We start from the raw sequence: 11,230 nt of genomic DNA on the forward strand, positions 1-11,230 counted from the left end.
CCATTTGTTTTATTTATTGATGGCAGAAAAAATGAAAAAATGCAGGTGCCGTTCTAAAGCGTTCTAGTTTCTTTAATTCAAAATTTTATTATTTCTAGGTCTCAGCAAACCCAGAAAATATCATCCCTTTTTTTCAAGGATGCATTTGACCGCCAAATACGACATGATTCCCTTATTCTATTCAGACATCTGCTCAGTTTAAGGCAAGAGAAGATATGATCCATTATTTCTAAGAATGCATTTGCCCGTCGACGATACGGTTCCTGCTTTCAATTCAGGCATTTACTCGGCTAAATGCAGAGTAGAATATGTTTCCTTCTTTCAGAGGATGTATCTTCTCGATGGACGGCAAGACAAGATATGGTTCCTTCTTTCAAAGGATGCATTTGCCCGACAAAAAAACGATATGGTTCCTTCTTTTAATTTAGAAATTTTCTCTGTTTAAGCCGAGGGAAGATAAGAACTCTTCTTTCAAAGTGCATAACAGAAAGGTCCATTGAGGTAACTCCTCACGGAATTCTAAGTTTCAAAGTACTCCGCGTTTTCGAAGAACACACTACTCTGGATATTGGGAGGCGGCACATAATAACCGTATTTTTTTGTTGATTTAGCGGCTTTGCTGCGTCGCAGCCAAGCGTGAAAATATAAAATGACAGTTGTGCGTTGCTTCCGTATCCCGTGAATGTGCCCAGAAAACGCCGGCACTTTGATTTCGTGGAGGAGGTGACCTCGATGATATAGTTCCTACTTCTGCAATCTCAAGCATTTGCGCAGTTAGAGACAAAGGAAGATGAGATTCCGGCAGAAGGGAGAAGATTATATGGTTCCTTAGTTTTATTCAGGCAGTTGCTCGATTTAAGACAAAGCAATATATGTAGATCCCTTCTTTCAAAGGATGCATTTTACGATCCCTTCTGACAAAGCGACGTATCTACACATTCCTGCATTCGCTTTTGACGTAGGACTTATTGGTCTCTTTACTATACCAAGTGTCATATTTCAAAAATATTACAAATCGACCGCGTTATGCTGTGTTGAAAGATTTTAAACGTTAATAGCCGTTCATACTTAGTGGACGAATTTTCTGCGGTAAGCCCCCTCAATCGATGCCATTGAATTTTAAGTATGCCTTTCACAAATGTCCATGCGCTTGATAAGACCCGGAAAAACTTGTTTCAATAGGCATGAAACTGTTTTCAGCTTTAAAAGCATTGAGATCATGAACCCTATAGTAAATATGGGTACCGCATAATTCTTGCATCATTCCATTACCACGTTCTGGATTGGTTACCAGACACCGCAGCGAATGAGCAGCCAGCTGGGTCTGCCGTTAGTAGCTGGCATAAAATAAGCGCAACGTTGATTTTTTCCCTTTCATTCTGACCGGGAACCAAGCGAAGCAACCGCATCATCGATTGGAACCCCAGCACTCACAACTTGGAGTCACTCGAATGCTACCATCATCAGCCGAAACCTATCCAGTACAGCAGCAGTCCACCCTACCAGACCCGACAAAAGTAGCAATGCTGAGCAGATACCGGCAGCAGCAGCAGGGAAGTCGAGAGCTGCTGAGACCGGCCGGCATCGGTGATGAGCCGAGACAGGCTGGAAGAAAAGCCACATGATGTAGCATGTATGTCCACAAAACAAACGGTTCTTTCAGAGAGCCAATGATAGAGATCAATATCAAAAGCTTTCAATTCCCTTTCAGGATAGAAATTTTGCAGGGTTGTTACGGGTGTGATCCTGGAAATATTTTCCGCGCCGACTAAATCAAATCTGCACGCCATTTCCGCAGCGACATGAAAATCCATTCTGGCGTTAAATCCATGCGACCCAAAACCAAATTCGGTAAGCAAATATATCGTTAAATATCAATGCATTGATCAATGCAATATTGGCAATGATAAAAAAATAAGATGGCGAAAAACATTGTTTGCTACTGACCGCACACAAAGCGAACGTGACTGAATGATCGTCCCATGTTATGAATTTAAATCTATCATCACCCGAAATCCTATGTCCGGGTGTTTCCTTCCTTCTACTACTAACAATGTTGTCTCAGAAAAGTTTGCTATTGCGAGAAGATAGAAAAATTCGAACGAGGGTCCGACGGTCGACCGTCGGAAAGTGGTTCCGCAAACGTCAAATCACTTGATGCACGGAAAATAATGTTGGTTGATTTTTTCGGTTTGAATGTTGATTATTGGAATCAAAGAAAATATGCAACTTTAAACGAGTGTTACATGCCGCTATATATTTTAAATAAGTTTTATGGTACTTTCAAGGCATTTCGGAATGTATTTATGCGATTTTGAAACATTTTAGATTCTCGAATATTCTTGATATAAAGCAATATCAACACTTTTCGCACAGTGCATGTCATTTGAAGTTTCCGACACTCAATCTTCTTCTTCTTTGCTCCGCAAAATTAGAAGTTTTCTCTGTTCTCGTAATACTACTAACAATGTTGTCTCTCTTGAACTGCAATTCTAAGCTCACTTGCCCGGCTTATTGGCCTGTATCAAGCGAAAAGTCCCGTAAGGAAATAGACGCCAGCAGCGAGCAACAAGCGTAAAAAAGAAGAAGCCCTTCTCGAACGCGTTGATGATGATGACGGTTTGGCAAAAGATATTTTAGTTACTACACTCAGGCAAATTCTCTTTCGAATATCATAATTCTGCCTTTTGGAAATTTGCCACAAGTTATTGCTTTGAAATTCAAAAGGATTCATTATGAAAAAAATTTTAATGGTCAATACAAAACATAATATTTTCTTAAGGCAGATTTATGAATTCACTGTGAGGACTTATGAACGCTGTACGGTGGACATGAATATATCTATAACATAACCTTATGAAGTACAGAAGTACCATTTCAAGACAAAATTTTCAAAACGACTTATCTGCTTTTGTAAACAAAGATTCAATCGACGATTTGACGAATCTAATAGCTCTCCGCAAACCAACACCATCAATAGGTAGGTGAAGGAGTTTCGGCTTCCTGTTGATGGTGTTGGTTTGGGTGGGAGAGCTATCAGATTCGTCAAATCGTCGTTTGAATCTTTTGCTAAAAAGCAGATAAGTCGTTTTGAAAATTTTATTCAACATTTAGAAGGCTATAATCACGCCTTATGGAATTCCTAATTTCTATAAAGCTTTTTAATTATTTCATAATGTAGATTTATGAATTCATTATTGCATTCAACCCTATATTAATCAATTCACAATGCTGTATTATGAATTCCTAATCCGCATATAATGAAAATTTTCTCGAATCATGAGCATGTGCTCAATGTCAGAAAGTAAGATATAATACTATGGTTCATTCATTTGTTATGCATACATGTGGTTTCAAAACATCTTTCAAATGTAAGGACATCGAGGGGGTATCGAGAAATAAGGTCTGTTTAACGCGTTCCTTAGGGGCTTCGTTATTTGCATTTTTTAATGTTACTTGAATCAAAGCTATTTCACTGCATGTGTTTTGTTGCTGTTATTTTATTAATTCACTATGTGTCACACTTCAACTTAGTACCAATTGGACACTTCAACTTAATCTTTTCCGGAAACCTCCTCGATGAATTTACAACCAGACGACTTGAAAATCTTTTAGAATATGTGAGAACATGATTCTCTGGACTGAAACACATTCTTTCCGATTAATGTATCTTTATAATGAGCATGATGTCTTTCATAAGGTGTCTTGTAATTTACTTCAAATTAGCTTTGAACGAAATACCAAAAGGTGTCTTATGAAATTCTTTATGTGCAACGAATGAACAACATACGTCCCAAAAATGAAATTTGAAGAGCTCAAAATGAAAAACATGAGGGACTTATGTATCAACCATTTTCAACAATTTTGTAGATTCATAACTTTGACCTTATGAATTTCGTATGTTCATTTGCCTGAGTGTAGATAAAGATTGTCGCTTCGGTTCCCTTTGTTCTGCTGTCCGAAACATGTGTGGTACATACCTGTCAAATCGTATGGATTTTCCTTCTTTGACATTTAGCTCCCATATCCTCGCCAGCAAAAGATGTTCCGGACAGCGACGACAGCGACAATCTTTATCTAGTAACTAAAATATCTTTTGGTTTGGCTGACAAAGAAGCGGGATACACGACACTAGCTGATTGGCCCACCAATTGGGAAGCAGAGAAGATTCAAAATAAGGTATAAAAGAAAAGTGCATTCGCTCGCAGAGCATTAACTCTTTTTTATACCATCACTAGAAATTTTCGCTGAGCAAAAACAATTGCCATACCGTTCCATACAGTGGTTCCCCATCATCGTGAGTCAGCCCACACCCCGTCAATAACCGTAAGTCGCGCCGGTGTTTTTTTTTTCATAAATAGCGTGCTAAATAGGTCAGAAAAGGTTGTCGAGAAAGTAGGATAGGAATCGTTATCACGGAACTAGCAATCAAATTAGGCACTGAAGGTGAATAAATTCAATATGTGTAAAAATTGTATTCTAGTTCATAACTCTGTTTTCACTATTTGATCGAGTATAAAGTTCGCTAAAGTTTCCTTCATTTCGTGGCATATTATCCTCGTTTCGGTGTAAATTCCCGAAAAAAGTAGAATTTCCCAACCCTCGCTTGCTGAAATATTTTCGAGGTTTGAAAAGGTGAAGTTGGTAGAGCTAATTGGTTTCCCCCTGGTGGATGAACCTCTTTCGTCTTTCATTCATGATTATGCTGTTTGTTTTGCTGGAGAGTTTTCTGTAGCTGATTGAGTAAATCGCATGAAACGATTTTTCAACTCACGTTTGGAGCTAAGGAACCGTACAAAGGATTTATAAACTTCAGCATTTTGCAAGACAAGAAGGATTGTAACATCCGGATATGATTATGGGGACATTGGTCACTCTGGGGTCAGTTACGAAATCCTTGAGGAAGCATCCGGAAGCATCACAATCAGTCATTTTTGAAATGTTACAAACTATGGTATTATGGGTATTTATCTTCAGCATTTTGCAAGACAAATACAATTATGGCATCCGGATACGATTTTGGAGACATTGGCTACCCTGGGGTCAGTTCCAAGGCCATGGAGGAAGGCTCCGCAAGCATCAAATTCGTCCATTTTCAAAATACCACAAACTATGACGATATGGGTTAGGGTGGTTCAAAAAATTTATTATGCTCCACAGCGCTCATCTGATTCTTTATCATGTTCTGAGTGTCCTCTGATAATTTGAGCTCATTTGGATTAAAACTGATTTAGCACAACCTGTTTCAAGCTTGCATGCAAATTAGTATGGGGAAATTATTTTTTCATTATACTGACAATGACGCTTCCTCATAAAGCGCAAGTTAAAAGAAAACCTACTTAGCTAAAAGGATTACTCGAGAGCTTTCACTCTGCGAATACCGCATCTTAATTAATCGTTTCAATAATTAGTAATCGAAGTTAATCTATACCGTGGTTTTCTGGAGGTAATTGTATAACACCTCAACAGGCAACATTGCTGCTCGTGGCGCGAAAGATAGCATACAAAAAATCAGGCTACTATGCCGCACTGCACATTTCAGTGATGCTCTCAAAGAAGTTTAACGATCATGACTAAAGATTCGCAGCCTGTATTAAAATCGATTATTAATTATTAGGGCGATTAATCAACATGCGCTTTTCGTTGGGTGAAAGTTGTTGAGTATTCCTTTCAGCTATGTAGGTTTCTTCTTTTAACATGCGTTTAAGGGCACTCCTGACGAATTCAAGTTTCAAAAGTGCTCGCGTTTTCAGGGCACACCACTCGATATGGAGGCAGCGGATAACTGTCATTTTGTTGATTCAGCTTGCTGCGTCGCAGCATGCGTGAAAAAATAAAAATGAAGCAGCTGTGCGTTGCTTCCGTATCGAGTGGTGTCTGAAACGCGAGCACTTTTGAAACTTGGATTCTGTCAGAAGCACCTTAATAGAAGCGTTATTATCAGTATAAGGAAAAAATAAATTTCCCCATACTAATTTGCATGCAATCTTGAAACGGCTTGTGCTAAATCAGTTTGAATTCAAATGAGCTCAAATTTTCAGAGTACACTCAGAACATGATAAAGAATCAGATAAGCGCTGTGGAGCAAAATCAATCTTTCGACCACCCTATTTGGTATCAAACTTCACCATTTCGCTAGACAAGAAGGATTATGACATCCGGATATGGTTCTGGGGACTTTGACCATATTTTCAGGATGGTAGTGTCCACTGCTCTCTTTATAGCAGGTTCCAGGAGCTACCGAGGAAGGGGTCGGTTTTGGTACCATGAAACCATGCAAATATGGCTATTGAATTTCACGTTTTTGTATATGACAATAAACATATAAACTATTTTGAAGATACATTTTGAGGAGTGCAAGACCCACCAGCCAATTTTATAACAGGTTCCAGTGTTCTGCGAAAGTAACATCGGTTCAGAAATGTATGGCCAAATCCCTGCCCGTTTCCACGGAAATGGCCATATCTCCTGTTTTCGAACAAATTGGCAATAGAATTATTCGATTTCTTCTATTCAGATCAATAATTTTAGGTAAAACTCAACACCGTGGGACACGCCCAGTTCGAAAACTGCAAGCAGTGCTCCATAATTGCTCTTCAAAGTGCGTGTACATAGTAGCCAACAAACGAAAAAAATCAGTTTTTCGTATTTTTTGCCATAACATGTATGAGGGAAAAGACGGCCAGGTTTTGTTCTATTATTGTCAGGGGGTTTTTGTCGACTCAATTTTATGAAATTTGGCCACAATATTCTTTGATATGCAAAGAATGTTCAATTCAATCAAAGAGTAATTGCCTATTTCCGGGGATTAAACCACCCGACTTGGACGTTAATTTACAATGTTATGAAACTCATATGTGAATATGTACGTTATGTGTGGAAGATATTGATTTGAAAAATGTATTGAGGTAAACACTTTCCCTTCGATGGGACTCGAACCCATGACCCTACAGTACGCTAGACTGGTGCTTTTAACCAACTAAGCTACGAAGGACCTCCGTCGGCCTTCGCAACCTAGCGGCTACTGAACGAGCTCGAGATTCCCAAATTGGACGCATAGTCAAATCACTCGCAATCCATTTCTCAAGCCAATACTTCCACATGTGTATTGTACACGTCCATCGACCATCGTTCGAGTCCCATCGAAGGGAAAGTGGTTACCTCCAATACATTTTTCAAATCAATATCTTCCACATAACGTACATATTCACATATGAGTTTCCATAATGCAGAGAATGTTAAGGCCAAATTTGAGCATAATCAGTCATAAAAAAACCCCTTACAATAATAGAACAAAACCTGCCAAAGCCGTCATTCCCCCTATTTATAGATAAAAATCTCATTTTGGTCAAAAATGATACATATGCAGTTCGTGACTCGAATTATGAAAAGAAATAAAAAAAAAAGTTCTGGGTCGATTCACTAAAACATCGTTTACCTGTTTTTCGAAAAGATTTAAACACCAGCATTTCTTTTGCTAATAGAATCGGACCTTATTTATATAAATTTAATAAGCAGCTAATCTGTATACGATGCAAAGTTGAACTCCTACGCGTCAGTAGCAACTTGCTTGTGAATGGAATATAAAGAGATCAGAAACCACGTCATAAACCAAAATTCCAAGCCGCATATTCCAGTTTAAGAAAATAAACATCTCCAAAGCAAAGACGCCGCGTTCCACATAAGCTGATCAATTAGTAACTACTCGAACAATCTGGCATCGAATCAACACCTAAAGTGCACCACCCAAAGGAAAATCGCTTCCATTGGAAAATTATTTATTTCTCCATCATCGATGTTCAAAAACAATTACCAACATTCTAACAGTTTTGAAGTGCAATCGAAACATAAGCTCTCATTACTGCGCGAGGATGTAAAGGTAGATGCTTAGAATGAGACTGGGAAGTGGGTAGTAAAATTGAACAATCATGTAAACATTCCAGCTTATAACGAAGGGATTAGGCAAATGGATAGTATAAATCATCACCTTTCACGAGGTGGCTGTCTGGTTGAGTTCAGAGTTACACAGCTTAGCACCACTGATAGACTATATTAATATCGTACATAGAAGTGTAACAAATAAACATTTTAACCAAAAGTAATGCGAAATGTATTTCTGATTGCTTAACAGATTAATTATATTGATTTCCACTATGATTCCACTGGGAGCTACATTTAATTGCCTGTAAAGAATTAGAAAACCAATGGTAATAATTTTTACATAAAACGATGAATTTGTAAGTATCTATCGAACAGTTTTTCGTTCATGACCTTTCTGAAGGCTCGCGTGTATCAAAACAAAACCTAAATCTCTATAGAGCACTATACAGTAGCGAGTTCAATCATCATCACATGGGCTCCACATACACTGTAAACCCGACAATACTCATTAAAGAGTAAAAAAGCCCCAGTTTTCGCTGATATATGAATCTGTCAAAATAATGGGTACTTTATTTTTTTCGATAATGTGTATTTTTTCCCCATTTTAATGTTCGAAGCTTTTACCCATTAGTGGGTGAAAAACGACTTGGTCACATTGTTGGCACAGAATAATCACAATGGAGGCTGAAAGTTATTCAGTGAGTATTAATTTGATTTTTATGATGTTATAATGATTTAATAAAATATAATTGGTTTGATATTTCAGCTGATGTAAAGTTCGTGAATATTTCATATTCAAAGAGAAAAAAACGGTCACAATTCGTGCCGACGGCAATCAAGATTATGACACGGGAGTGACCTCAGCCCGAAACGACCATCTTTGAGACAGGATGATGCTTCGGTATATTGCTCCTGGTTATCGAATCCCTCCTTCGGAACAATATTTGGAACATATCCCCTTTGACATTGAATCCTTCGCGAAGGTATCGGAAACCACTCAGAAACAATTGCCGATCACCGACATCACAGGGAGCAACTCGCTAGGCTGGTGTTTATTGCCCAGAAGCGCGAATGTTTCAGATTCCAGATCCCGGAATTCTATGCAGAACAAGCTCCCGAACGTTAAATTGCTCCAGTCGACGCGTCTTCGATTCATAATGCCTCATTTCTACCGAAAACAAAGATTTCAGGAGTTAACAAAATATGTGTTTATCTCGTGTTTTTATTTATAATGTGCATGTATGTTTACAAATAAATAAATACCATAATTTTGATGCGAATAATGTCTTTGTACAATAATTTAGTTATTACTTAATTTAAATTTGTTATAATATTTTCAGGAAGACTTTTTCAAATAATAAAGAGTGATTTTTTACACATTTCCCAAAAAAAGTTTTTGAAATAATGGGTAAAAATCACTCGGTAATTTGACGTACGAGCGGTTTACCCATTAATGAGTAAACGCTGTTTACTCTTTTAATGAGTTGAACTATTTAAGTTCATAATGGGTACTATTTTACCCATTAAAGAGTACTTTGGTGGCACAGTGTAGGTCACGAGAATGAAGTTCCATCGTCTGGCTAGACGCCACAAGGTCATAAACAAACGGGTGCGAACTTTTGAGAAGAGGGAGAATTATGACATTACACACTTCCAACGGGGAAGATTTTGCGTGCGTGGGAGGCGTGACACGCGAATTCGATATGGATCATCCGTTGATGGACAGCTTCATATAGTGGTGGCGTGCTACTGCGCTGATGACAAGTTGCCAACAGGCGCTATAGATTATGATTTTCATATGGCGATGGTGAAGAGTGGATTAGAATCGTTAGACATCGGTCTGCCATTTCTGGGCAGTGCGAGATTTATAGCGGCTTTCTGTGACATAAAGTCGCATCGTAATCTATAAAATTCAAAACACGAGCAACGGATGCTAGATCCATCCAGATCCATCTAGGTAATGTTAAGTAAAGAGTAATAATGGAATGAATAAAATAAACTACACGAATCGAAATAATTGCAACAATAATTTTAGCCGAATTAACGAAGTTTTATTACTAATTACATGTTATGTAATCTCACAGGACTTAGTAGCACAATTCATGAATTTGAATTTCCTGATGATCCAACATTCCAGCATTTTCCTAACTGGTATGGTAGATTTTTTTTGACGATAAATTCCGATGTACTTGCACTTTTTTCTATGCCTTTTTGCCCATTTGTTTTATTATTCACATTAAAAATAAGCGAAAAAATCAACAGACGACGTGTCAAAAAATCGGAAAATTTCACATAAAGCAGGGTCAATCCTTCAACCCGCGTAAAAAAGTGACTCCAGTGTGAATGTGTGGTATAAATTTAAGATTCTTAAGGGGATACGGGAAGCACAAACAATCATCAAATCGTCATCATTTTCATCATTGAATGCTTAATTGTTTTTCTACAACAAATATGCTTTTGAAAAAGTAATAGCGGCGCGTGCTTACTCTCCATCTACATGCTGATACATTTACAGTTACATCAAACAACTAAAAACCGAAATACGCCGCTCCAAAGTTACGAGGTGATAATGCTAGAAAGAGATAAAAGATAGGAAAAATAACACGGTGTGTAGTGCTTCCCCGAGTCACCTTAATTGCGTTGTTTATTAAGGTTAATCGCGATATAATTTAATTTGAAAACAACATCGCACTTTCAGGGGCACAAATCTCCAAAACCAACAATCAACAGCAGAAAACAGTTTTTCTTCTTTGCGCCGTCGCGTCGCAGCATGCACAAAAAAATCAAGTTTGATCCCAAGATCCCAATCTCGTGAGTTTCGTGAACTGCACTGCCGTTCTACGCATAATTGTCCCATGTTACCTTTGATGAAAAAATCCAAACTCGAGTCAATTTGTCCCACCAATTTATAAAATCGATTCGATCTTAAAATTTAACAAATATTTTTGGGATTTTATGAGCGTAGGCAACACTTTTCCGGGACATAAAACGAATCCCTACTTATTTAAACGGTTTTCAGCCTCTATCATTATCAGACAACAACTTTATTTTTTCAGTGGGACAAATTGACTCGAGTTTGAGATTTTTCATCAAGGGTAACATGGGACAATTATGCGTAGAAGGGCAGTGCAAGTTTATACAGAAAAGCTTGTGCATAAATCATGGAGATGCTTGAGAAATTTTTGAAATACATTAAAATATACTTAAACCAGATTCGATTAAGGACAACCATAACATGTATCAAAAATGGCCGTCCTAGCACTCACCTATCGTTTTTAACTACATAAATGCATTTTGACATTTATAATACCGGTACAAAACGACTTGGTGAGCGTGGGGCGTATTCGAG

Source organism: Armigeres subalbatus, chromosome 2, assembly GCF_024139115.2.
Source record: "Armigeres subalbatus isolate Guangzhou_Male chromosome 2, GZ_Asu_2, whole genome shotgun sequence".
NCBI lineage: Eukaryota > Metazoa > Arthropoda > Insecta > Diptera > Culicidae > Armigeres > Armigeres subalbatus.